At 56.7% G+C, this 27502-nt stretch overlaps 1 protein-coding gene across 9 annotated transcripts in view; it reads right to left on the bottom strand.

Annotated features, from left to right (window-relative positions):
- EPB41L1 (erythrocyte membrane protein band 4.1 like 1) overlaps positions 1–23342 on the bottom strand; it is a 62856-nt gene extending 39514 nt beyond the window's left edge. For 8 of the 9 annotated variants that reach the window (XM_055813970.1, XM_055813974.1, XM_055813976.1 and 5 more), the window contains exons 1-2: positions 23206–23342; positions 13906–13955 (exon numbers count right to left, since the gene is read on the bottom strand). The gene's annotated coding sequence lies outside the window, so the exon portion shown is untranslated. Of the gene's footprint in view, positions 1–13905; positions 13956–22422; positions 22599–23205 lie in introns of all 9 variants that reach the window. The other variant, XM_055813971.1, reaches the window with a different exon arrangement.
- Positions 23343–27502: the final 4160 nt, after the last annotated feature.

The raw sequence follows: 27502 nt of genomic DNA, 5'->3' as shown, positions 1-27502 counted from the left end.
TGCGTCCACCCCGTTCTCAGGTCCATCAGATTCCAGCCTTGGCCCTTCCCAGAGGCCATCTGGAGACCCTCAGAGAGCAACAGGTCTACAGTGCCACTGAGCCAAGGCAGAGATCGCTGCCCAGGGAGGTCCCTGCAGGACCAGCCCCAGGAGCTCCTCTCTGTTCAACCCCGGAAGAGCAGAAAACAGCTGGCAGAGGCACGGGCAGCTGGGCACCGAGTGCTGCTGGGTCCAAACCAAAAGGACTTGAGTCCTGCTGTTGCCACCAGGGTCTTGGATGTGCCACGAAGGTCTAGTCCACATGCAGCTGGATGGACTTGGGGTTCACTTCTCATCTCTGGCTGGCTCCTGCAGATCCTTGTTAGCTGGGAGAGCAAGGCTTTGTGATCACAGCACTGAGGCTTGCCGTCTGGTGCGTAACCACAGCTTTCTAACCCCCTCATGCCCGCACAGTTGTCTTAAGCCCTCCCTCTACATTCCCTCCTCATGTCCCAATATTTTCTCTCTGTTCAGATCAGTCACACAGATGGATGTTTTAGCATCCAAGTCTTTTTCCAGACAATCACAATCTTCTGATGTTTTCCATCAATAGTAAAGCAGTTCCCCCCTTGCCTCACACCAAAGGCATCCTCCAGTTCCCAATGACTTGGCTCCTCCACCCAGCAAGCACTTAGACGTGCACACAACAGGCAGGACTAAAGCACGAGAGCACAGGCACTGCTCCCCACAGGCACCCTGTGCAGCAGGGCTCTATTACTGCAGAAGCAGCTGGGCACTGGGGTGCTGGGAGACACTTCTACTGCTCACCCATCCACCTCAACCAGTTCTCCCTGCAACCATGAGGTGCTTGCAGACATCACCCCTCCATCCATCCATGAGCCTTGCATCACATGTGCAATCATGGCATTGCATACAGGCATGGTCTCACAGCCACGCTGCCCGTAACTCACCCCTTTGCCATCACACCCCCTCCAGGCCTGCTCCCTCCCACCCGCGTGCCAAGAGCATTTGGAAAGGAAACATCAGACCAACACAGCACGACGTTCTCCTGCCCAGCAGGATGGTGTGAGCTCAAGTAGGTCATTCTAGGAACACGAAGGATAGTGTGAGCATTCCCTCTTCGCCCCAGCCTGTGAGCAGACCTCACACTGGCCCAGCCGAGCTCTTCTGCACTGTCCTGCTCACTGGACCAAGGCTGGCCCACCACACAACCACACAGCACCAGGACCCAGCCCTGCCACAGCTCCTGCCTTCAGGCAGGGAAGACCAATGAGGTTTGAACCAGCTGGCTGCAGAGATCACCACCAACTGACCACAACAGACTGCTCCCAGCAGCTCCCGCCGCTCCAGCAGAGGTGACTGGTCCAGCCCAGAGCCTGCTCGGTGATGGAGGGCAGAAGATCTCACTGAGGCTGGCTGGACCTGTCCCTTCCTGAAGACAGGACCAAGCCTGTCTTCTCAGCAGGCTTTAAATCAATGCAGGGCTTTGATGGCTACTGCAGGCACCTTTGTCAGGAGAGGTGGTTGCCTTCCAGCCCCAGGCAAGCCTGGCAAGCTTGGGCTGTTGAGCTGGTGTGCCCTGCAACCACTGACCTGATCTGCAGTTCCAGAGGGATGCTGAGCTGGGGAAAAGGAGTCAAACCCAGGGCTGAAGCAGCTGCTGAGCACCATGATGAGACACGGATGGTGGCTCTTCATCGACAGGGTACACGACAGCCAGGCTGGAGCTGCCAAGCAATGAACTGGGTCAAGCATGGAAAAATATGAGAGTAAACAACACCTGTGGCAACACACTCATGTGAGGGCAGTGATGCTGTATAGCACCTCCACAGGCCTTGGGATCCACCAGGGGGGGAGGAGCTCATGGCATGGGGCTCTCACCTCTCCGAATGGGGCTGGCAAAGCTGCTCTCCTGCAGCAAGCTCAGACTTAATTGACACGTGTTGAATCTGTGTTTGAGCAATTATAGATTTATATTATGTCAGCAGTTGTCAAGGCCTGGACATCTGCTCACTCATCATGCAGGAGCCAGGCAGCGTGGTGACATCTGACCCCAGAGCAGGATGCTGGGCTTTTGCTAATACAGCTGACAGGCAGAAAAGTGCCTCCCCCACCACAAATCACACTGTCCTCCACTGGCATGGCCCCGGGGAGGTGGGCAGTAACCTGCTTTAGGGTTAAAGCAGGAGCCTGAGCTTACTTCACCAAACTACACGCTGGGGGCTGGGCTCAGCTCCCCTGCAGCTCCAAAGGCATTGTGCTATGGGTCAAAAATGAATCATGAGAAAGCTGGGGGGGGGGGGAGTTAAAAAGCCACCGAGTTCACAGGGAGAAGGCAGGGCTGTCCCCCAAGTCAGCCAAGTTAGGCACCGATGGCAACTCACTGCCTCCCCAGCTCCGCTGCCAGTGTCGAGAGCAGCCAGGGCAGAGTCCATTCCAAGAGACCAAACCTTCCCCCCAGCACGCTACCTCTGTGCTTTGGCCCCAACCATTTTGACACCAGGAAAAACCAGGGAAGAGGAGCATGACCTCTGCTGCATCCCTGGCAGGGGCACAGGACAGGCCTGAAGCACCACCTCCTCCAAGCCTGCCAGGATGCAAAGGCAGCATGTCCTCTCCCTGCTGCCCTGCTCCTGCCACACACGGCACCACGTGGTTGTTTTCCAAGACCTGGGCAATTTCAGGCCATTTTAAACAAGGTTTCACTCCTACCCTTTTGAGTGACACCTCCCAGCTGAATAAATAAGTTCAGGAATAAATTGCTGTGACCCCTTGCAGCAGACAGCTCAGCTCAGAAAGCCAAGAAACACCTTCCACACAACTTCATTAACACGCAAATGAAGCTTTCTCAACCGGTGGGTCAGGAGAGCAGTGATTCAGCCCTTGCAAAAATAACCCTGTACTTCTCCAGATGAAAGTGCAGCCCAGACACCACCCATCACCGAGATGAAAGAGCTGGCACAGACCACAACCCCCAGCCACCCCTAGTCCCCATCCCTGCTCCCAGAGTCCCCTGTGAGCACGTGGGATGGGACCAGCACCACCAGCCATGGCATGCCGTGTGCCATCGCTGAGCCCAGCTGGACACCACAGCATCATCTTCTTGGCAGACCACAACCCACCCACTTAGCAACACTGGGGACTTCTTTGCTTTCCGTGGCACCTAAGGGTCCCTCCGGTCTCACCTGTTTTCCCCTCCAAAAGCCAAGTCCAGTCGATGCCCTCAGCCACGCCAGGGCCCTGCCTGCCCCTGCCCAGTCCAGGGCAGCCCCTCAGCCTTCGGAGGTGCCAAAGGGCTGATGCTATTCCAGAGCCCTCCAATTTCAGCCTGACTCCCTCACACTTCAGCTCCCTCCCCCTGATGACAGCTACTCGGAGCACAAGCAGAAATGCCTGTGTGCCACCAACCAGCTGAAAACGAGCCCCTGCTCCCAGGCAGAGCCACTGCTGCTGCTCCCCAGGAGCCATCCCTGCCGGCCACCCACCCCAAGGCATCCGCGAAGCAGCTCAGCAGGCAGGTGCAGGCAGGCAGGCAGCACTGCCTCCTCAGGAAGGGAGCCTGGCAGCAAGGCTGCACCCTGCCAGCACCGCCGCTGGCTCTCAGGGACAGGAGCATGTCTCGGCAGGGAACAGCTTGCCAGTCCCCTCCCTGACCGCGACGGCCACATGGCCATGCAGCACCTTCATGCTGGTACAGCCACACCAGCCCACAGGCTTACAGGGACCCCAAAGCACAGGCTCCCAGCGGCAGGGTGGCAGCTCAGCCACTCCGGAGCAAAGGGCGCATCGAGGACAGACCCTCACACCAGGATCCAGCAGCAAACCAGGCAGACCCTGTGCCAGAAACCACACAGCCACCAGAACCCTGCCCCGCACCACCCTCCACTGGCTGCCCGCACCCTGCCCGCTGCTCCAGGCAAAGCCAAAGGCTGCTCGGCTTGTCCCTCTCGCACTGCAGGCAGCTCTGTAAAGCCAGGAATGTGCCTCTTCCAGGCAAACACATACCTTTTAAAAGGCATGCTTGCACTGTCAGCAGAGCTCAGAGCACACTAGCAGTGGGGAGACAGATTTATGACATGATGGTGCACCCAGGGCATTCAGCTCTTCCGGCAAAGTTCCAGCAAGAAGCACTGGCTGCGGGCAGGAATATTACTGGAGAGGGCAGGGAGAAAGCAGGTGGGTTAACATGCAGCACACATCCTCCAATGCACACGGTGGACCAGCACTGTGGGTGCGCTGAAGGGTTTAAGCCACCACCCAAAGCAACCTCCCCATCCTCCAGCCCCTGAGCAGTCATTGGCACAGCTCCATCCCACGCTGCAGGATGTCATTTGACCCAAAGACTTTCCAACACCAGGCTTCAGGAAGGTCATAAAGAAAAGGGACCCAGGCAGAGTTACAGTCGCCTCAAGGAACACCCCTGAGTAGGGACACCTGAACAGTACAGCCACCGACATGTCCCCTAAGCCTTTCTGTACCACCCAGCCTTGCCGTACCGCCCTGACTGCCCCTGTCTCCCTGCAGCCACCACCTAAGGAGGACCGAAGGCACCCAGGCTCCACTGGGACAACTGTCTCAGAGGCAAAACATACTCCCCCAGCATTTCGCAGCCAGCCCACCCTGCATCCACAGTCCCCAGCCCAGCCAAGGAGCTGCATGTGAGCCAGGGGGTGCAGGAGTCCTGGGCTCCCCACTTTTTGCCTTGCTTCAGTGCCAAATGGCAGAACCAGGCAGGGAAGCAGCACTGAGGTAGAAGCCCCAAACAAGAGGGTCAACAGAGTTTCAAGACAACCTCCTTCCCCAGGGTGCTGGTGTCAGTCATCTTGGGCAGAGGAACCCCAAACCAGGGTTCAGCAATTCCCAGAGACGCGCTGGGGTGCCCCAGGACAGGGTGGTGCAGGCAGGGCTGCGCTGCCTGGGGATGGAGGGGCAATGCCAGAGCAGACAGGCAGCAACACAGGCAGAGGTGCTGGGGATGGTACACAGAAAGCTCCACCTCTGCCAGTTGCTTAGCGACCAGCATCCCTCAGGAGCTACCTCACCTGCGTGTCCCTGGCAGCGCCAGCTCTGCTGGAATGGCTCTGGCAGCAGTGGTGAGACCAGAAACCTCCACCTGGTACCCACCAGCGTCCCCCCTTCCAGCTGAAGCACAAGGGTCTGGCCATGCCAGGCACATGCACTGCAGCAGTCTGTCTGTGCACCCCACCAGCCCCCCCATCTCAGCCCGAAGCCCTGCCTCAGAGCCACGGCCTACAGGAAAGGGAGCAGCACTTTTACATGAGACAGACCCACCTCAAGTCCAGCTGCTGCCTCTGGAAGCTGACAAATCCTAGATAGGGAAAGGAAAAGGATAAATGGAAACCATTTCGTGCCGTCTGAGGCCATCTCAAGCAGTTAGCCTGGCTGACCAGGAACGAGCATCTCCCACAGCACCACACAACCTGCCTTCCCAGGGACACCGGTGTGCCTGAGCCCACCCCGCCCCTGGCCCAGCATCAGCCCTCACAGCTTGGCTCTCCCCTAGCTAGTCCCCAAGCTGCAAAGGGTAAGTCACAAGCCTCAGCGTCACTGTTGCTTCCCAACCGATGAGGCAAATGTACTTGGGAAAAATCCCTCCAAACACCTCAAAACTCCTTTGCAGGGAAGAAAAAGCTTCAGGTTCACAGGAAGAAAAGCAGCAGATCAGTAAGTGAAACAGGCAGGAGCTGGAGCTCACAGAAGAAAATTGTTCTTGCAGCACCTTTTTGAACACTGCCTGCAGTTTATGCTGCTGTTCATCTCACTTCTGAGTGAAGACAGATTAGCTGGCTGGAAAGAGGAGGAAATTGCTATCCTAACCATGGAAAATCAAAACCGGAAAATAGACTTTCTGGGGCTTCCTTAAACTATCCCTGGCACTGGTGCTCTAGCAGAGGTCCAACCTCAAGAGCAAACCAAGCTTCTCCTTTGACTCGGCACCTGAAAAGCTGATTAATCATCAGCGCTGCAAGAAATTGACGTGACAACAAGCACACTGCCCCAAAGTCTCGTTAAAAAAGCTGGGGGGCTTCCACGAGCTTTCAACCCTGCAGTAACAGCCTCCTTGCAGCTGGGTAATGGTTGCCAGCCTGCAGCAGCCAAAGGCCTCGGGCATTAAAGTTGCCCAAAATACTGGCAGTTGGGTCTCCACAGGTTGCTCTCCCAAAGGCCCCCACCCTCCCTTGCACCCCCACCCAGGGCCATGCCAGGGGGCAGGGGAGATGCTACTGGCTGACGTGGCCCAGCATCCCATGCCCAGCTTGCTCACCAGCATCATCAAAACCAAAGGTGTTTCAGTGAACAGAGTAGCTTAGCTGGGTTGCTCTTTGGGGTTTTAAGATATGGCAAGGCGATGCAACAAAATGACTACTATAGGTTTTCTTGAAACAAATTAAAAAAAACATTCTTCTTCAAAGGAAGGTTTAATAAGGCACAGAGGACTGGTCAAAGGCATCAGCAAGGCCAGGGTAGCAACCAGGAGCCGCAGGAGGCTGGTCGGCTGAGCTCCACACCGTGTTCCCCCCATGCTCCCCCGTGCACGACGGCAGCTGGCTGCTACCGGAGACCCAGCCACTGACACCTCTCCAAGCGCTGCCTTGATCTGCTCCCCAGAATACAAACAACGCCACCACTTGGGATTTATTCCATTTGATTTGTATTATTTTCAAATACGAAGTTTAAAATTCCCTTCTCCCTCCCCCCCACTCAACTGTGAGTGGAAGCCTGCCTCAGCCCCCTCGGGTGCGGGCAGGTCTCTGCCAGCTGCAGGCAGCTGGGTGGGTGCAGGTCTGCTCCTGCTGCCTGGGCTCACTGCCCACGCTGCGCCTGCTGTGCCTGCAGACCCCGCAGGTATCCAGCCCAGGTATAACACCAAGTTTGCCACTTCGTTTTAACCCTTTTCATCCCTGGCACTGCTCCTCCACTTCCACGCAACCAGATGCCAACCCTGTCAGAGGGGTGGCAGGAACCAGAGTCATTTAGATGACGCACAGATATAACCCTGACAAACAGCTGTGCAAACCCATGTCAGGGTCAAAATTGAGAGAGATGCACAGAGACCCCCAGCTCCCACTGCGGAACTCCTCCAGCCTGGTGTTCCTCCATCCAGCATCCTCCAGACCTCACCCCAGGAGGGACCCACTACGCCAGCTGGCCTCCCAGGCAGGAGGCAGACATTTTCTGGTAAGCAAATAATGCCGGGTTTTGCTTTCTTTCCCCCAGTCCTTCCATTTTACCTCTTGGACAATCGTGAGCAGTTGTTTTTCTCGGCTGTTTAACCTCTCTCCAGCTCCCAGAGGATGTATGCTTAGCACCTGCAGAAGCTCATCTGGCTTTGATGTGTCTCAAATTCTACCCCCAGGCAGGTGATGGGTATTCAGGGAACTTGGACAATTAAGCAACAACAGAAGGAAAGGCTGGAGAGGAAGTTTAAAAATAAATAAATAAATAAATAAATAAATAAATAAATAAAGGGGGGTGGGGGTGGTAAGCAAACCTGAAGGAAACCTCTCTTCCCCACCACACCCAAGGCAGAGCCCCAAGGTGGGCAGAGCCCATAATAACCACCAATGCCTCCTGCTCTAGTGCTTGGAGAGGAAGGTCCCAATCCAGGCACCCTGGACACAAACTCTGCTCCTGGCACAGGAGGGTGCTGCAGCCAGCCTGAACACAGGGAGCAGGGATCCCATCTCCGCAGCCAAGCTGGCACCCCCCCAGCACAACCCAAGAGAGAAATTTGTCTCCAGGAGGTCCTGGACACAAGCGGCTGGCAGAGGCAGCAGCACTCCCCAGCATACGGGTTGTGCCAAGCAGTCCTGGGCACAGGCTGCCACGGCTCCTGCCCTCCCAGCTACACTGGGACAGCCTCAGCCCGGACCAGGGATGCAAAGCCAGTGGCAGCTCCCAGGCACCTCTAGCAGCCCAGTCCTTCCCAGCCTGACCCCTCTGTCCTGCAGAGCCCAGCCTGGTAGCAGGGTGGCCGGGCATGGAGCAGTGACACCACGACTGCCGCAAGCACGAGGCTCCAGTGCTCGCACTGCAGCATCAGGGGAACAAGACAGAGAGGCTTCTCATACCTGGCAGCCATCCCTGACGGGTTTGCTGCTTCCCAGCATGGCCTCTGGACAGTAGGCAGGACCTTCCTTCTGGAAGAGAAGTCTAGACTTTCCAAGAGAAGGGGCTGCCAGTCTCAGTCACCACACGGATGAGACAAGCAATAGCAAAGACACCTGCCACCCCAGCCAGCCTCGCACCCCACACCAGCATCACCCCACAGGGGCCAGCACAAGGGACCCACTTAGAGATGGCCCTGGCGCATGGGTCCCTGATCCGTATCGGGCACACTCACGTTTGGCCAGCCCTTCCCAGCCTGCCCCAACTTGGGGCATCCATCCAGGGCACTGGTACAGCCACAGCCACCAGTAGCCACTGGTGTGGGGGCTCCATCGCCAGTGCCTCCCGGAACAAGGCAGCACACACTGACCGCTCAGCACTGCATCCCCTGCAACAGCATCAGGGACAGCCACTGGGGCTGTCACTGGTGGCAGCGAAGGGGTGAGACGGCAATCCGCCTGGCACAGTCGCAGCATCTGCCACGTCTGAACATCTCCGTCTCCCCGGCAACCTGGGTACCAGTGCCTTCTTACTTGCAGCTTAGCAGTCTTGTACAGCAAAAGCCATGCTGAATCCGTAGCAGGATGACAGCAGCCCTCTCCTTTCCTTGCCCTCCTGCCTTTTCCATCCAAAATTTATCATTAAAACATAACCTTGTGGTGAGAACAAGCAGTAGCATGCCAGGGTCACAGGGAGTGCCAGCACTCCTGCTCATCCCACCAGCCACCACCACCATGGGGTTTACTGGGCACTGCTGGGCTTTTGGCTGGAGGGAAGTGGGACCTGTGCAGCAGCCACATGTGGAGTGACAGATGCGGTCTTAACGCTGGCTACCTTGAACGGCCTGGGCCATTACGTGCATGTGGGAGCAGGATGAGCATCCTCCAGGTGACACCAGTGGCAGGGAGACCCAGCCTCACCTTCCATCCAGCACATTTGGTGGCCTCAGAGGCTCCGAAAACTCCTCACCGCAGCACAAAGCTCCCACTGGTGCCCTGCCAGCTTCCCCATCACCAAGTGTTCTGCCTTCTTTTCAGGTGGGGAAGGACACAAGCCAAGATCTGAGTCGCAGGGCAGCACACAGCTCCATGAAGAACTGGCCCTTTCCCAGAGGTCCCTGAGCAATGTCACAGTAGAGGAAATATCAGCTGTGCTGAGGAGCCTATCAGCAGGCTGAGATGCCGTAAGCAGAGGCACGACAAGCCCCCAGTCCCCATGGAAGGGCCATTCCCTGAGGAGGCACCAAGAAGGCAGGCAAGCCCTGGCACCCCAGACCTGCACCCTGGATGGGGCTGAGCCTGGCAAGCTGCAACGAGGGGAGCAGACTGTGCCCCACAGAACCTGTTAGCCTCCCACTCAGCAGCTCTGAGCACCTGCTCTTGTAGCTGCTGAAGATGGGAAGTGGCCCAAACACTGTTTAACCCCTTCAGCAACAGGGAAGAAAGCCAAGAAAGGAAAATTGAAAGCTTCCATCCCAGACTAAAGGAGAGAGCACAAGGGCCGTGGGGGAGCCAGGCTGGAAGAAGCCCAAAGAGGTGCCACTACCTGCACCCATCTGTTGGAAGATGACGCCCTGGAACATACACATGCCAGGGTTGGGTGCTCTCCTGGACATGGTCCAACCTCTGCATTCACCCTTAGGAGCAAGTCCTGCAGATCCCTGCCCTGCGCCTGCTCAGGCGCTGCCTACAGCTTCCCATCCCTTGGTTCCTGCTGTGTCGACAAAGCTGCTGAAACACCAGTCCCAAGGGGCAAGTCCTCCTCCACAGGGATCTGAGAACAGACAGCTCTTCCTTTCCACCCAGGCCTGATGGTATCACCAGCTTAGAAAGGCAGGAGCCCATCCTAGCCTTTCACACCCTCATCCAGAATCAGTGGTGAGGGTAGTACATCGTGTGGGAACGGAGCGCGCTCTGCCACGCTGAGTCCTGCTGAGGACTTGGGCGAGCACACGGCCATCGGAGCAGCAAAGCTGCATCTTCCAAGGAAAGCCCCATCTCCTCTGCCCGAGCAGACAGTGCCACATGTCAAAGGTGGGGCAAGACCACAGCCCCAGCACAGCTTTCGGGCAGAGGGCTTGGAGATGGGTGGGTGTCCCAGCCCACCCCAGCTGTAACACAACACGGGGGAAGCCCAGCTCTTAACTGATATGATGCAGAAGAGGTTAAAAGCATCAGCCACAGTGAGCAGGGTGTCTGGCCAGAAGCCAGCCTTTCCCAAGCTGAGTTTAAGGGAACTGGCAACACTCACCAGCCTTCAGGGTGCGCGTTGCCACATACCACAAACCTGTTTGCACAGCCCAGGCCAAAGCAGCTGGGATGGCACAGCACGGAGTAAGCTTCATTGACCAAGGCATGTCTTGCAGTGAGGATGGGCCCCAAATCAAGAGGAAAGTGCACCAGCAGCCCTAAGCCAGGGCGGGGGGAGCAGGCACAGCACTGCCACTGAGCCAGCACCTGCCCTGCAGCAGCGCTGTGCCAGGGGCTGGCAGCGCTGCCTGCCCAGCCAGAGTCCCACTGCTGAGCAGGGTGAAGGGCAGGGGGGAAAGAACAGCTTCACCTTCCTAACTACTCCATAAAACTGTCAGCGTTTCTCAGGCAGAAGGTGATCTGTGCAGCATCCTGGACCAATTCTTATAATGAGCTAATCCTGCCCAGGGGTGCTGGGGAGGCACCTCAGCAGCTGCTCTGTGCTCATCTGTGCCTTGCAGCCATTGGAAACCACCTGCAAGCAGAGTTATGGGGCTAAACCATCTCAGTGCTGCATCCAGACAGTGCAGAGGGCTCTACCTGGGGGACGGGGCTGCCCTGCTGCAAAGCTGGCTGTGCCCTGCTGGCCCCTGCACATGTTTTTGGATGGGAAAGAGCTGCCCAGGAGGTGCTGTGGCCAAACAGAGCAGTCTGTCTGGTAGGGACCAGGCTCTCCAGGGAGACACCGGCACCACCAGCACTGCAGCCATCTCTCCCCTCCTACGCCAAGCTTCAAGCAGCCATGGCACCAGAGTGGAGCCTGGGGCTGGGCTGGTGGAGCAGATGGAGGGAGACTGAACCAAAGGCTGTTATGGCAACAGCCATAACTTTTGAACCCTCTTTGAACCCAGCTCAGGTAGCTGCAGATATGCCCTGTGGCTGACCACTGCAGAGCACCAGCAAGGCACCTCAGACACACACCAGAAGCAGGCAGGGGTGTTGCAAACCATGTGGACCACCCATCACCAAGGAACGCTCTTCCTCCACCAGTGACAATGAAGAGCAGCTCCTGTCCCTACTCCAGGTCACCCGCTGTCTCTGCAACAATCTCTGCTTGCAGACAAGAAGGTAGAGACCATGGGTTCAGCCGTCTTGCACTGGGATGTAGCAGCCAGGGGGGATCAGTTACCTTACATGCAAGAAGAACACAGGACCAAATGCCGTGGTAACCACAAGGCCAGGCTGTAAGCAGCGTGTTGGAAGAGGAGAGGAGCTTGAGTAGGTGAAGAGCACCTAGAGTAAGAGCAGCCACTGCTAGCAGCCCAGCACAGGCACCTCCCATCTTCTCCTTCCAAAGGAAGGCCCAGGCTGTCTGCCTACAGTCATCATCCTCTGGATCCACAGCCCCAGAGCCCTGTTTGGGGTGTAAAGCAGTGGCTACGACATGCCATTTTCCCCAAGGTAATGGTCACATCTGGTGCGCCACTAACAAGGAAGATGGAGTAGTTCAGTTGGAAGGGACCTACAACCACAATTTAACTGATGACCGTCTCTTTCGAGCAAGCTCCCAAGGAGACAGTCCTTCCCCTTCACCCCTGCCTACCAAACCCAGCAGCAAGCCCGTCATGGCATCCAGGAGGTAGGGTATTATACCAGCTGTGAGGGAGCTGTAGAAATACAAAGAAATTAAAAACTCAGCACCAGCACAACCACTGTACCATGACCGGAATGTCAACAACCCTTCCAGAAGCCAGGGGACACCTCCCTCGGCACAAAGCAGCAGCTGGCCCAGCTCTGCTGGCAAGGCTTTGCTTGCCGGGACTTGCCAGGGAGCTGGGACCCACGGGAGACTGGCACACTGCTGGGAGAGTCTGCCCCGCATGCACAGCCACGGAGCAGTTCTGCTGTGCAAGTGCTTCCCCAAGTCCCCAGCACTGGCTCACAAGACACAACTGAAAGAGGGAAACATGAAACCAAAGACCCCCAGACCTGGACCACCGTCCCCCAGCAGAAGTGAAGGGTTGGCTGGGTACCAGGAGTGGTGGAGGTGGTGTTGTGTGTTGCATTCCCCATGTCACCCCAGCACGGGGAACCCCGACAGGGACTTATACCCCCATGCAGGGGCTGAGCTTCCTGCCCAGGAGCCAAACGCTCCCACGCTGGCGGTGGCTGGTGCCCACTCTCCCAAGCAGCCCCCCTCGCACGGAGCCCCACTGCAGAAGCCCACAGGCAACCCGCCCCATGCTGGAGGCAAACTGAGGCGTGTGGCGGTGCAGGATCACATGCACTCCACCACTGAAGCTGAGCCTGCACCTCTGCCTCCACCAGTTCCAAAACTGGCCTTCACCACCCAAACTCTTCAGCATACAGAGGTGGGACAAGAAGCCCTGACATCCTCCTTGCTTTCCCTACAGGCACACCCCCCCCAAACACAGGCAGAGCTGGAATCGTGCCAGACCCACAAAGAGCTTTCCTGGAGGGATGGTCTTGTAGCACTGCTGGTGAGAAAGCACTCATAAAAAGCAACAAGCTGCCCCATTCAGGGCCAGAGACACCTCTAGCCCTGAGGAGCACATCACGGCAGCCCATCGCAGCCCTCGGCAAGGACACGGATCCCCTGCCCGCACCCAGGGTGCTGCCTGCCTCTGCACCCTTTGCCTCGCGTGCGCAGGAGCCAAGCCCCAGCAGGCAGCGGGGTTCCATGGATGCAGCGAGCCTTGCCGTGCATGAGCCGCATGTTCCTGTCACCCAGGCAAGAGCCAGGACAGCAGCCATGAAGCTCCTTGTCCCCAGTTTTCAGATGACAACACCTTCCTCCCACCTTGGGGCCAGAGCGAGGGTAGAGCCCCTGCGCGGCTCCCCGCCCAGGCTCACCTTGCAGGTCAGGGAGCAAAAGCAGAAGTGAGACCTTGTCCTCCCATCTATCCCCAGCCCCACACTGTCCGCAGGATGCATGGAAGCAGCTCACATCTGGTTTCACATGGATGACACTGTGCAAACGTACCATGCACTGGGGTCCTGGGGTGAAGCAGCCCACCCAGATGGAGGGGCCCCAGGGGTCTCCAAGAAAGTCTGGACCACATGCTCTTTCAGGCATCCCAGCAATTTAATTCTGCAGTTCGGACCTATCGCTCTCCTCTCCCACCCCTCGCCCCCAGCTGCCCGGCGGTGGCAGCCTCCCCAGGATGCACCTCAGGCCAGCCGTGCCCAGCCCCCGTGAGCTGGGGACCTGCACCCGGCGGAACACAGCGGCTGGTCTGCAAACATGCCATCTGCCTCCGATGCTCCACACAAAAGAGAGCCTGGAAACTCAGCACTAGAGAGTGACATCCTAAAGTCGGTCTGTCAGCAGGCAAAGACCAGGAAAAAAATGCCAACATGTGAAGAAAGCCAGAACAAGCCCAAGCCCAGCAGTTTTGTGCTTTGGTGGTAGCAGGCCAGATTTTCAGTTCTGCCGGGGGTTTCTGGCAGACGAACCTCCCTGCAGCACTGGCTCCGTGCTGAGCCACCCCTTCTACGCTACAAAAGCCACTCAGCCTCATGTGGGATCTGGAAAGGAGAAAAAAAGCTTTCAGGATAAACTCACGCTGCTTCCGGGGTCTGCTCTCAGCGCTCTGCTCAGGCACGACTCAGAACCTGCAAAGGAGAAATCAGATTTGGTTAAAAAGAAAATAAACCCTTCCCAGAGATGATGGCAAGTGCATGGAAGGATGTTAGCCAGACACTTCATCACAAGATGGTGCCTGCGCGGCTCGAGCGCTGCGTTTAGACTCCGTACAAATCTGCTTGCTGGAGAATGTAAGCTCCAGCTTACGTTAGATGCCACTTTACTCTCAAAAAGACTGATGTGAAAACAGCACCTTCTCATGCAGTCAGTCTACCCGCTGTGTGCGTTGTGAGCCAGCTCTGCTCATTTGAGTGATAAAAGCAAATATTTACTAGAGGCAGTGCCGCAGAACCAACACACCTCCGAGAAGTGAAATAGAGATACCCTCCTGGCACTGCCCAAGTTCTCCTTTCAGGGCCATCTGTGCCACCCCATTGTCACCTGTCCTTCTGGCTCACCGGCACGGCCCCTGCGGTAACACCAAGGGCGGCATCTGGTCAGCAGGGCTTTTACCCCAGGTAACGATGCAGATCAGTGATGCAGGACCCACGGGAGCCAGCCCCACTCCCTCATCCATGGAGCTGCCAGCAGCTCTGCCACACCAGCAGTAAAATCAGCACTTTTAACAGGAGCAGCCTCAATCCTGCCACAGCATTTTCAGAGACACTTTTTAGATTACGAAAATCTAATGGAGGGGGGAAACTGCCCGGCAGACACTACTACAGTTACATGAAGGAGCCAGCACAACCTCACAGCACAGCAAGGCTACCTTCTGCTTGTCCAAGGGTCAGTTTTCAGACATACCTTCAACAGGCAAGGGCCATCCTCCCATAAGCACAGCAGCAGAGCAGGTGGGATGACCCACCTATGCAAAGCACCCACCCCTCCCATGGATTCAGCAAAAAACCTTTCACTCTGCAGGCAAACATCAGCTGTGTGCAGCCCGACACAGCTTACCCTGAGTGACACTGACCCACAGCACTCTCCCAAGAGCTCACCCAGGACACAAAAGCTGCTCCACTTTCCGTTTGGACAGAGTCCCCAAGCAGCACAGCAACACGCAGCAATGGACCCGTGGCTGGGCAGCTACCATGTGGGGCTCCAGCCATTCCCTCCTGGACAAGGACAGGACCCACTGCCGCCCCCCTGGCAGAAAACCTGATGCAATAAGGCCGGGAACGTCACCTCCAAGGAAACAAAATCACCTTTGAGCAGGGAGAAACTGCACCCCAAACGATTTGCATGAGAGGTATGGGAAAGAGGAGGGAATTACAGCCACCACCTGTGCAGGGTCCTGTCCTCGCTCTCTGCTGCTGTCACACAAGGAGAAGCACAAGCAGGGTGTCACCAAAGGCTGCTTCTGGGCACGCTCTCATACACCCCTGCCCATCAGGGACAGGTTTCTTTGCAGCGACCATGTACGCTGGTTTTACTCACTCAGCTGTCTGTCTCATGGTGTGGGGAGCAGGGCCGTGATGCAACACGGGGCACCCCTGTACCTGGCCAGCCAGCACCAGCACTGGCTGCACCCACAGCCCCATGTCCCCCCACCCACACACACCACGGGGCCACTGTCACGGGGCCTGAACACCCCACACCAGTGCCCAGCACAGGAGCCGAACATGCGCCCTGGTGCACAGCTCACTGCTCTCCCAGACCTGGAAATGGCATTTCCCCAACCTGCTTGCAATTACGCAAAAGCCTGCACTGCCCACGGACCAAGGGATGCCGCTGGCATGTGGAAGCTACTGTCCCATGCCACTATCTACGTGCCCACACCCACAAGAGACCTCTGTCCTTCACTTGCCTCCTCTCCTCATGCAGATGCCACTGCCCAGAGGCTAATGAGCCAAAGGAGAGAAAAGCCCACCAGGAGAACTCTGCCCTCTCCCAGTGGCAGAACATGCGGGTGCCCCAACAGGCCAAGCTGATCTGGGGAACAGACACCAGTATCAGCAGCCCCTGCTCCCACCTGCAGACCATCACACAAAGCTGTGGGGATCTGTGGGGCACTCTCCCCTCTTTGGCATAGCCTCTGTGGCCTTGCTCCTATTCTACCAAGCCCAGCGATTTCTGCCTTGTGCTGTTCCTGGGTTCATACGCTCTGCTTTCTCCCATCCCAGCTCAAGGATGCGTCAAGAGATGCTCAGCAGAGATGGTCAGGCAGACACACAACCAGGGACAAGAGCAACCGGCTTTCAACAGACCCAGAAGAAGGGGTGCTGTGGCCACACTGTGTTCCTCCTGCAAGGGAGGACGGAGGATGCAGTCACCAAAGGCAGGGCAACAGAGCGCTCCCCGACCTGCCTGTGTTAACACTGCCAAACAAAGCCCCTGTGCTCTCCATCAGACACCAGCTCTGCCTCCTTCCCATCTTCTGCTGCAGGAAGCAGCATTCGCTGGGGCTGGCTGCATCACAGCAGGCTCTGAGCTATAGACATTTTGAGATCTGAGCTACTGCATCAATTATTTTCATATTAATGAAGTGTTCTGAGAATACAGGCAGAGGGAGCAAGACCCTCCCCCAACCCTGCTCACTTCTGCCTACAAACAAGCAGCTCCCCGTAACACTCCTGCAAACAAAAATCCATGCTAGATTGCATCGTGATCACCTGCTGTGCAGCTCTCCCCGGCACCAGGCCAGTGTATCTCAGCCACAGACACTGCCCCAGGCTTGAAAGCATCCCCCAGTGACCCACATTGTCACAACGTCATCATCACAGCCATCCAGCCTGACCCTGATGGGGTGAGTGCAAATGCTGGCTGTGGAAGCAGGCGCTGGGACACCAACAGCATCCAGATGAAGACTGTGGTCCGTGCAAGGGGCAAATCCTGCTCAGCACCACTGGCAGGCTCAACCGCTGGCTGGGGTTAGGAGGGAGGCCAAATCTGAGCCAGCACGTTGCAAAAATGCTCATGGGTACACCAAAGGGCAAGGAAGGGGACAAGGATTCATGCTGCCCTCTTCACACATCTGCCGGGAGCAGGCACGTAAGCAGGGCAGGGCAGCACGGCAGCCCCAGGGCAGCTCTGCCAAGCACGACTGGAGTGAGGTCCCGCTGTGCTGGGATCACATCAGCGTTGGAGAGCTGGGAAGGCTGGGCCCAGCCAGGCTCTGCAGGAGGTGACCATGGACCACAACCTGCGGGCCTTTGGGCTGCCCTGCCCACCCACGCCGGGCTGCCGCTGCGCCAGGGTGGGGCTGGGCTCCAAGGCTCTTGCAGCAGCACAGAGGCAGCCAGGTGGGCTCACAGCAACGGCGGAAGTTGCATGGACAGCTGCGTTTCCTCTACGTCTTGCAGTAGTTCCAACGGTCACCCTAAAGCCAGCTGCATTTCTTAGAGATGTACCTACCACACATGAGGCCAAGGTGACAACATGGATTTACTCATGCCATACTACCAGAAAGCATTTTTTGGTTCCCTGAAGAAGAGCCTCAGTGAATTTGCAGAAGTAATGGCCCCTGCCTCACGTAGGCATGCACACACCCAGAGCGAGATCAGAGCTCAGAGGAGGTTTCTGTTGCTCTCGCCAGGTCACTCTGCAGGACCTTCACCTGTCAGGACTTGCAGTACATCTCCTAAAAGGCAACACTGCTGAAAATTCAGGCTGGAAGCTTTCCACCCCAACATCCACCATCAACGTCGGGTTTATACTCTTGCAACAAATTGCACCTTCCCACCGAGAGCAGCAGACCCAGCTGTACAACCACCCCTTAGCCCTCAGCTGCTCTCCCACTTGGAGACCTCTGCCACATCCCTCTCATCACCAGCAAAACAGAGACCCAAAGCTTTGTCAGGTGCCACACCATCCCATGCTCAACGGGAGCTCCTGCCAGCAGAAACACTGCCAGATCAATAGTGCACCTAATTAGGGCATGTAATTGCTTCTCTTATACACGGGGGTACTGCTTCCCCAATAGGATCATTAAGAAAAACCTGCAGGATCCCTCCCGGCACCGAAGCCCCTCACGCGTGGCCGGTCCCATGTGGATGGGCAGGTGGAGGATGCGAAGGGCTGGTCCGCACCCCCTCCCGCCCTGCAGCCCACCAGGGTCTGCACCTGCCTGCCTCTGGCCTGGCCAGTGTGGCTTTTGGCTGGCACTCACCCCAGCAAGTACAATTAGCTGATTACAAAGGGGAATGTGTCATTTAAAACACACAATCAAATTTCCGGGCCCTTCTGCCCATAGCAAAATGTCTCGTGAAATGGCTCATTCTGTTCTCCCATAGAAACACGTTTCCTTTCAAAAGCCTGATATGAAAAGAGAGGGGGGGGAAAGAAAAGGCAAAGCTAAAAATATCTTCTGAAAGATACCACGACAACAACAGATTTGCAGGAAAATGAGGTGGGAAGGGGGCTGTGAATGCGTTAAGATCCTGTTTAATTTCTCCCCAGCCACCTAAAAAATCCACCGAAGGCAGAAACGATACCTCAACATTTCCTTTGTGCAGGAGATGACTCCACCCTGTGTTTTCCTCTCCATCTGATACTGGGGGAAGGATACCAGCACACATCTCGGCTCCGCTGCGTGGCAGCGAGCAGGGCCGGCAGTGGGTTAGTAGAAGCAGAGGGAGGAAGGAGCCGGTGGGTGGAACCTGGCAGCAGGGCTGGGCTGTGAATCCTCATTCAGCATCACCTCAAACACAGGATGGTTTTACGTTCACGCAGCACCTAGCCCTGGTTTCCACCCCATCATCAGGACCTTGCAGAGGAGCGTCAGTCTTTGTGACTGAGAAGGGGTCAGGGACAGCAAAGCCCAGTGAGATGCCTGCAGGGTCCACTAATAGCTGGTGGGCAGCGGGCTGGTTTCTGAAAGGGGGGTGGCGCAGATACTGAACTGCCACAACGTTTCATCACCGCAAAGAGGCCAAGTGCCTGAGTAAAACTGCTGACGGGCTGGCAACTGCAGATCTGCAGCTTCAGCCTCATTTGCCTCGTGTTTTCAGCACAATAGGGTCAGCCCGGTCTCCCCTCTCTGGGCTGTGATCACACCGAACCCGCGATGCTGCTCACCCTGACCCGGCTGCTGCCCGACACACCGCTCCTGCGCCGGGCATCCCCGGCCTGGGCACCCTGGGCATTGCTAAGCCCCCGGGGAGCCCGTATTGCCCTCTGGAGGGCAAAAGACAGACCAGCAGGAGAAGATTGAAAGAAATTCCTCTTCCAGCACTACCATCCAGGTTTTAAGGCTCTGTCTGCTACTCCCATCCTCCCAGACAGCAAACCTGTGAGTGTGCGTGAGCATGCACGTGGGCATGCACACACTATAGGCAGGGCGCTGACTAATTCTCAGCATCAGTTCAGAGCACCCTCAGCTGTGTACTAAGACAAGCAGACATGAAGTATTTGTACCAAATCACCCATCTAGGGCTCTAGGATGACTGCACCTTTCCACACAGTCCCACAGCTCCCTGTCTGGCACAAGGAAAGCAAACCCTGGCTTCTGTCCCAGTTGTACAAAAGCTCAGCCCAGCAGCTCTTGGTACAGCTGCCTCCGCGCACCCCCAGACAGTTCACCCCCTTGGAGCAAGGCAGGGCGGAGGGAGCAACTATCATCCAAGACAACGGGGGGGGGGGGGGGGGGGGGACGACGACGACGACATCCGTGGGGCCTGGGCGCAACACCCCGCTCTGCACCAGGGTACGCTGTGCCAACGGGAGAGCTGCTGCAGAAAGCAGCCAGGGCTTCCATGGTGGAAGATGTGGTTCCCAGATCTCCTTCTCTCCCCTTTAAGGCACACTTAGGTCCTGGACAACATACAAGCTTCTGCCCCAGGACTGGGAGGAGAGGAAAGATGGAACTGCAACTACAAGGCAATACTGCAACATGTCCTCACCAAAGGCAGTCTCCTCCCACCATGCTTCCCATCTCCTGTAATCCAGACAAGGTGATGTGCATGAAAAAGACTGGTCCACTCAGCAAGCTACCTCGCTGGCAGTGGTGAGGCTCAACTTTATAGACCCAAATGGCACAGGGCAAGTGCCGGAAAGGAGCTGCCAAAGGAGACTGTCCTACAACTCCCACAAACACATACGAACCCTTCCAGGCTCAAGCCAACAATGAGCACGGGTCGAGGCTCAAACCCCAGCATCCCCATGCAGGAGGAGACAGCCAGGGCCAGCCCCTCCGCTCAGCACCACAGAACCGCACAGGTCTCCCCGTGCCATTGCCCCAGTGGTGACAAATCCAAACCTGCTGACTCAGAGCCACCCGACTGCTCAAATGAGAACAATAAGCCACGCAGTCATCACTGTCACAGCCTCAGTGCAAGCACATTTTTCGGTGCCATAGGAGTCCTGTATTTGTAGCTGTACAAGTCTTTCTGCACAGGAGCTTCCAGCAACCAGGGATTCAGGAACCTCTGCCGTTTTGTGTTTCTTCTTTTGTATCTATGCTTAAAACAGAGCTTCATACTCGGCTCAGACCTCCAAGTGACAGGCACCACATGAAAGTCTACTATATAGCTAAACACAGGCCTTACAGACGCCCACGCTGATCTGCTGCAAAGCTTAAGCCCATACTCAGCCCATCTCCTCGCACACACTTGCTTCCCCATCAGTATCCCAGCTGTCACTCAGGCACCATAGTGCTGTGCCCAAGGCAGCAGGGAAATATTCCCGATCCATGGCCAAATAAAATTAAGGCAAAGGACACTCAAGTGATGTCTGTGAGACCAGGCAGGAAACTCGGAGCAAGCCCAGGAACAGCCAAGCCCACCCCCTGCCCTTTAACCAACAAGCCATTCTCTGCAACTTCCTAATTTAGAAACATCATTAGCTATGGGCAAGATTTCTTTTTTCAGAGACAAAATTAATCAGGCTCCTGACCGGTCGGTCTGTCTGTCTCTGCAAACCCCCTCTAGTAATGCAGAAGTCATCAGCAGTGCTAAAGCAAGGAGGAACGCAGGCAACACAGAGTGACGCTGAAGTTATACATGGAACGAGGGCTTGGTGCTGCCAGCAGAAAGCGTGAAAGGCTGTTGTGTAAATCAGTGAGAGATCCAGCTCCTCACCAGGACCAAGGTCATCACCCAGAGTTTAACAGGGAGCTCAACTACCTGGGGGAAGAAAACTGATTTTTAATATTTTCCCCATTCTACACTGCAGTGACTTCTTCAGCTGACCCAGCCACTCCTCCTGGCCACCCATAAATGACATACCAGAAGACACTTACCCTGGAAGGTTGTTGTGGTGGTGGCAACCACGGCAGCAGCCCAGGCAAGGGGGCGCAGCAAGCTCTGAGCCTGCACTGGACAGGAAAAGTACCGAAACCTTCACCCCCCCATGCCAGGAACACAGGCTCTCTTCTGCCCTCATGCTTTTTGACCAGAAATACAACACTGGACTTCAAAACCCTTTTTTAGAAGCATCCTCCAAAACAAAACATGTCCTCTGAGGGTTTTGGAAAATGCTGATTTCTCAAAATATTGGTAAAAATAAAAATTCTGGACAACTACAACATCAACAAGCAACCAAAACAGCAAGGGAAGAACATATCACCTGCAGCCAAAGCCAGACCACTGTCAACACAAACGCCCAGGCTCTGCAGCTGACCCAGAGCTGCATCACACCCTCCAAGACAGCCCACACCCCTGTGACCCAGCCCAGGGCTCTGCTCCTTGCAGGGATGTCTGGTTTAATGACTGCATTGCCATCTGAAGTTGCGGCTAAAGCAATCAACATGGCACAAGGACGGTGCAGAGGAGGCACCTCACACCCTGTGAGGGACACGTACACCAAGGGTCTTTGACACCAATCGTGGAGGTTACCCCTGCACGAGGAGGGAACGCTCTGGGAGGAAGAGGGTGGTTGAGGACCTGCCACACACAACAACAGCCAGGGTCCACTACAGCTTCCAGAACATGCCCAGCATCTCTGCACCCAGCAGAAACCAGGGTCCTCATCAAGAGCACCCCAGGGAGACTCAGCTCCGAGCACCCTGGGGAGGCCTCCATGGGCAGGCTCCATGCCTACCAAACCAGATTCTTAAAATAATGTAATTAAAGAGTAATTCCCTTCTTGCCAGGATCATCACCCAAATCCAGCCTTCCCTCAGCTTAAAACTTGCTTGACAGCAACAAGGGCACGCAGTTGAAGACCACTAGAGCAGCTCTCCAGCCCGCAGCCACAGCCAGAGGGGTTGGACACATGCAGAGCCCTCCAGCAGGGTGCAAAGGACGCAGAGATCCACAAGGCAGCCCCAAGGAGCAGACCTTGGAAACAATGTGCTTCCCACATCTCCACTTGTTTGGAAGCAAAAATCACTTTGGACAAGTCTAGCATGAGAAAGCTGGAGGGAAAGTGACAGTCCAGTGCGGAAGGAGACTGATGCATGGGCTGGTCTCTCTAGGGATGCTGGAGAAGCCACACCTCATCCACAGCAGTGGAGAGGGGGCTGATCAGGAGTCACCTCACACCATCTACAGCTGAAGCAAATACAGCTTCTCCATCGTCTGCTCCTGCAACACATCGTGAATACTCGACCGCACATACCTCGACCATTGTTTGTCCACTGAAGGGTCCCCCACCATAAAGCGCTGAAGGCTGGGCATGCCGGAGGGAAACAATACCGCCGCGGGAACAGCAGGAGAAACCGTGTTTTATATGGAAACCACCGAGAGGGAAAAGGGCCGGGCAGGTCCTCTAGTACAATCTCCCGGGTAACCAGCCTATGGAGAAAATGCTGAGCTCAAGGATACCTCCGGAGCCCACCTCCTGCCATATGACGATACTCCAAAAATAATCACAGAAATATGCGCGGACCCATTCCAAGTTGCTCCTGGCTCTCCGCTCATTCCCCTCTAATGTAAACCGTCTCCCTGCAATCACAGCCCGGCAGCCAAATGCCATTACGGCAACCCGCAGCTCGGGGCTAGGGGTCCCCGCGGCCGGCTCGCCCCGCGGCAGGGACCCGGCTCGCGCTAACGCCCCCCCGCGCTCCGCGCTGCGGGTGGGAGGCGCCGTGCCCTGCCCCCCCGCGCCGGCCGGACCCCCGTGGGGAGCCGCGCCCCGAGCCAGCATCCCGCCCCCCCGGCGGGCAGGACGCGATGCGGCTGGCGCCCCCCCTCCTGCCAGCGGCCGAGGAGAGGAGGCCCGACCGGGAAAAAGCTTTCCCAGCGGCAGGGCTGCGCCTGCCTGGACCCCTGCCTGCGAGCCCTGCCTGCGAGCCCTGCCTGGCACCCTGCCCGCCTCCCCCCGCGGGCAGCGGCCACGGGGCTGCCGGCGCTGCCCACCCTCGCGCCCCCCATCCCCGGCCCGGCCCGCCCGGGCGCTCACCTTGGCTCAGCCCGCTCCGCCGCCGCGGCCGCCTCCCGGGCGCGGCCCCACGCCGCAGCAGCGGCCGCCGCCCGCCCTGCCGCCCCTGCCGCCTGCCCGCCGTGCGGCGGGAGCACAGCGCAGCGCGGGGCGGGGCGGAGCGGCCGCGGCTCTGCGGAGGGGGCGCCGCCCCCCCGGCTCCGCAGCGCCCCGCCCAGCTCCGCCCCGCCCCCCGGCCCGGCCCGCCCCGGCCCCGCCCCGCCCCGCCCCGCCCCGCCCCGTGGGAGCTGCCCCCGGCCGCGCGGTGGGGTGCGGGACCCCCGCGCCGTTGGGCGCTGCGGGGCTGGGGGCGGCGGGGCGGCTCTGGCGGCGGAGGAGTTGCTGCTGCTGCTTCCACGCGCGTCCGGGTGCCCCACCCCCCACCCCACGGGCAGTGTCCCGCGGGGGCACCCGTGATCCCCCTTTTACACTACCCGGCTCAGCTCGGACGGCTGCGCCAGCCGCTCCCCCCTCCTTCCGCAGGGAAGGAGCTTTGCCTCAGTGGGACTCACCAGCATCGTTTTGCAGCCCCCCAGGGGGTGGTCGCCCCTTTCCTGGAGCGTCCGGGGTGGGCTGCCCACCCAGTGCCTACCCAGTGTCCACGGCCACAGTGCTGTGTGCGGTGCTTGCATGGGGCACCCCCAAGCCAGTTCCCCAAGACCCCCACAGCACCAAGAGACCCCACTTGTGTATTGTGGGTGTCTCAAGGCAATCCACCCCTCCCAGGGGGTGCAGGTGAAAAGGGGGGCAGCTGGCATGCACCCACAGGGCGCATGGGTACTGGGTGCGCAGCACAGGTGCCCTGGGTGCGTGGATGCATAGGATGGATGCACTGGCCTCTACGGCCCTAGGTGAAACCTTCAGTGAAGTCAGATTGATGCTCATAAACGGGCAATGGGGCTGGAGGAGCGCTGCACACTCATCCCCCTTCGCCTCACGGATGCTGAGGGGCAAAGGACAGCGGGGATGGCACGCACGGGTTAGCGCTGGGGCTGGTTCCCTTGTTCCCACAGCCCCCCGGCTGGTACCGAAGCCCACTGGTACGTGCTGCACCATACGGAGGGCTCTGAGCAGAGCAGTGTGTCACGGCCCTGCACCTCCCCATAGGGCCCTGGCTTTGCTCCGTTCTCTCGTAGTGCATCTGCCCTCAGTTCCTGCGTTGGTCCTCTGAAGTTCGGAGGGTGCAGCCCTGCGCAGGACCCCAGGAAAGGAGGGTATCCAGCAGTGAAGGGCAGGCTTAGGGACTCTTCCCAGCAGGAAGGTCCTGGCTGCTTCTGCTTGTCCTCTGCAAGCCGGGGCTGGCCTGGGGAGGCTCATCATGGTGTGTCAGCACATGGTCGCCTGCCTGGCAGCAGTGGGTGCCAGGGCTCTGTGCTGGCTGCCTCTGGTTGCTGCCCCTTAGCTTCCTTCTCGCCAGCCTTTGGGAAACCTGTCCTTCCCGCTCACACAGGGAACCTGACCCCTATGCCACCACGACTGGGATGAAGCACTGGAATGAGGCAGGCTTTTTTTTTTTTTTTTTACTGCTTTATAAAGTGCCTGCTTTATTAGCCACACTGAGCCTTTTTTCCTGACAAACCACATACCAGCAGAGAGTACCAGGAACAAAATGAGGCTGCATGGTCCAGTGGTTCGAGCCAAGGCAGCGATGCCAGCAGGATTGTGGGCTCTAATCCCCTGCTGAGCTGTTGACTCACTGTACAAACTCAGGCAGGTCCTGCTGCTTTGTGCCTCGGAGAAGCCCAGCTGGAAAGTTGGGTAAATAGCAGGAACCTCTTGGAATAAAAACTCCACCCTTGAGGGAGGGCATTCATTTACAAATAAAAGACAGTTCATCTGGCTGCTCAGATTCCCCTTGCAGGCATGATTTTCACCTCCGGCCCTCCACCACTGCGCATCATTCAGGCACAACGCTGAATAGGTGCCTCACCTCGCTGTGGGGGTGGCTGTGCTTCGAGTGACATCATTCACGTGTCATGCTGGGCTGAATTTGTAGGGAACTGGTACAGGAGAAAAGTAGTACCGTATTGTTGCAAAAAATAATTGCAACTGTAGCTCTGCGCAGTGCCTTGAGGACTGTTACTGCCTGTTTTCATCTTTCAGGTCATTCAAAGGAAATATAGCAACTTCTACTCAATGGGTCAGGTTCTGACATACTCCAAAGGAAAATCCAGGAAATTTAAATGTGGAATTCACTTTTAAGTGAATTTGTGTCAAATAAGTCAGTGGGTGACCACGTTGGCAGAGTTATGAGCACAGACATCCTTGGTATAGTTCCCCAGTACCTAATGCAGGGAGCATTCCCCTCACAAAGCCAAGGAGCCAGAAGAACATGTAGAACAAATTCCTCCAGTGAATCCTTCACTCTCCTTCTCGCAAACAGCCCGGCAGGAACTGTCTCCAGTTCCCACCACGTTAAAACCTGAAACTCTTGAACAGTCCTGAAGACACAGAAAACAGGCTATGCATGTACCTGACCGTTTAGCCCTCTGCCTGCTGAAATGAGGAAAAGAGCCTGATCCGCAAAATAATCACCTGTGAGCTATAGGTCACCCCACCATGTGCTGGACCCTCCCCTGGCTATTCAATAACAGACAAATGAGCTTTCCTGCATCTCTGTCAGATTCCTGCTGCAGCGATGGGAGCGATGGAGATACTTGCTCCAGCCACACATTGCAGTTGGGGTGACAGGGATGGGACAGTAAGACTCCCCCCCCAAAAAATAATGTTGAGGAAGCATAAACTTTACAAGGTTTTGGGGAGCTTAACTGAAAACTTAAAGAATTAAAGAAGTCAAAGAATTTAAAGGACCTGACATTTGCTCAGTTATATTTTCAGATAAATCAAACAGATTTCCAGAAAAGTTAGTTGTTTTAAACACCAAAGGCAGCCACCACACAGCTGGTGGGACTGCTTCTGTCTGCCCGTTGGGCACTGGAGACCTTTGCTGCCCGGCAGTACACAAGGAAAACCTGTGAGCTTCCCGCAGTGGCGATGTGAACGGAGGAGCCTGCACGCCCTGCTCACCGCTGGCCAGCAGCTCCACGGGAAACCCTCCCAGGAGTCAGGTCATTTTTGCAACCCAAGTGAGGATCTCCTGGCCAGTTTCCCATTGTCTGGCAAAATCAACTTGAAACAACAGCATAAGAAAACACAAATGCCCATAGAAATAAACAAGGACTAGCATAAATCGCAAGGGCTTGCAGCTGTTTCATGGTTCAATGTTAGCATAGGTTTGGTCACCAAGCTCTTGCCATATCTCCTTGGGAGCCTCCAGGCTCTTTTATTCCAGCAAGTTTTCCCCTTACAATTTAAGTTTGCCATGACTCTGGCCTGGCTTTATGGGATAGAAAGCAAAGAGGATCAGAGCATCTTCCAGTAGTGACCCCTGAGTGTATTTCTATGTGGAAACCTGCTCTTCCTTGGAGAAGAAAAATGGGACGGGTGGAGCTAGGGGTCCAGCTTCAAAGGTGGAGCTATGAAAAGGAAACCTCCTCTGAGGAAGAGCACCTTGGAGTTCTTGGAGCTCCACCTTCCAGGCACAGAGCAAACTGCTAATGAGAACTTGCAATACAAGTGTCAGGGAAGCACACCGCCAGCTATTAATAACCACTGCAAAATACTCTTAATCAGATTTAGAAACACAAGGGATGCAGCAAAAGCTGAAGTCACTTCCAGCACAGGGTACACATGCCCACGTGTGCATACCCCCACCACACACGTACTGGTGCACCACTGGCTCTGCCTTCCCTGGCGGGAGGTGCTGGCCGCACAGGGGTCCAGCCCTGCCTGTGAGCCAGCACGCAGGCCACAGCGTTCAGCAGAACAGCTGGCTGCACCCAAACCCTTTATTCCATAAAGCCCAGCAGCACGGAAAAAGGGGTGTGCATGTCTGTGTGTTTTTTGGGAGTAGGTTATTTTGGGAATCCCCGCCTGAGCTGCTGCTAGTGCTGATGCTCTGCGATAACAACCTTTCATGCCTCTCGCTTGTTTATGCAGGGCATGAAAAGGCCCTTTGTGCAGCTCAGGGAGCTGGCTGCCAGCTGGGATTAGTGAGACGCTCCCTGTGTGCTCCTCAGCTCCATCTCCCTCAGCAAAGTCCCTCACAGGGAGGCATAGGGGTGCCCACGGGCTGAGGAGGGCTTGCAGTGATAGCCACCCTGCAGGAGAGTGACCTTGGCTCCTCGTGTTGAGGTCCTGGGCACTTTCTGCCCTTCACACATTGTGGATGATGGGAATACAGCGGTGAACTTGGGTTGCTTCACCTCCAGGAGCTCAA

This window comes from Falco peregrinus, chromosome 9 (assembly GCF_023634155.1).
Source record: "Falco peregrinus isolate bFalPer1 chromosome 9, bFalPer1.pri, whole genome shotgun sequence".
Taxonomy (NCBI): domain Eukaryota; kingdom Metazoa; phylum Chordata; class Aves; order Falconiformes; family Falconidae; genus Falco; species Falco peregrinus.
This window is presented reverse-complemented; position numbering and strand designations above follow the sequence as displayed.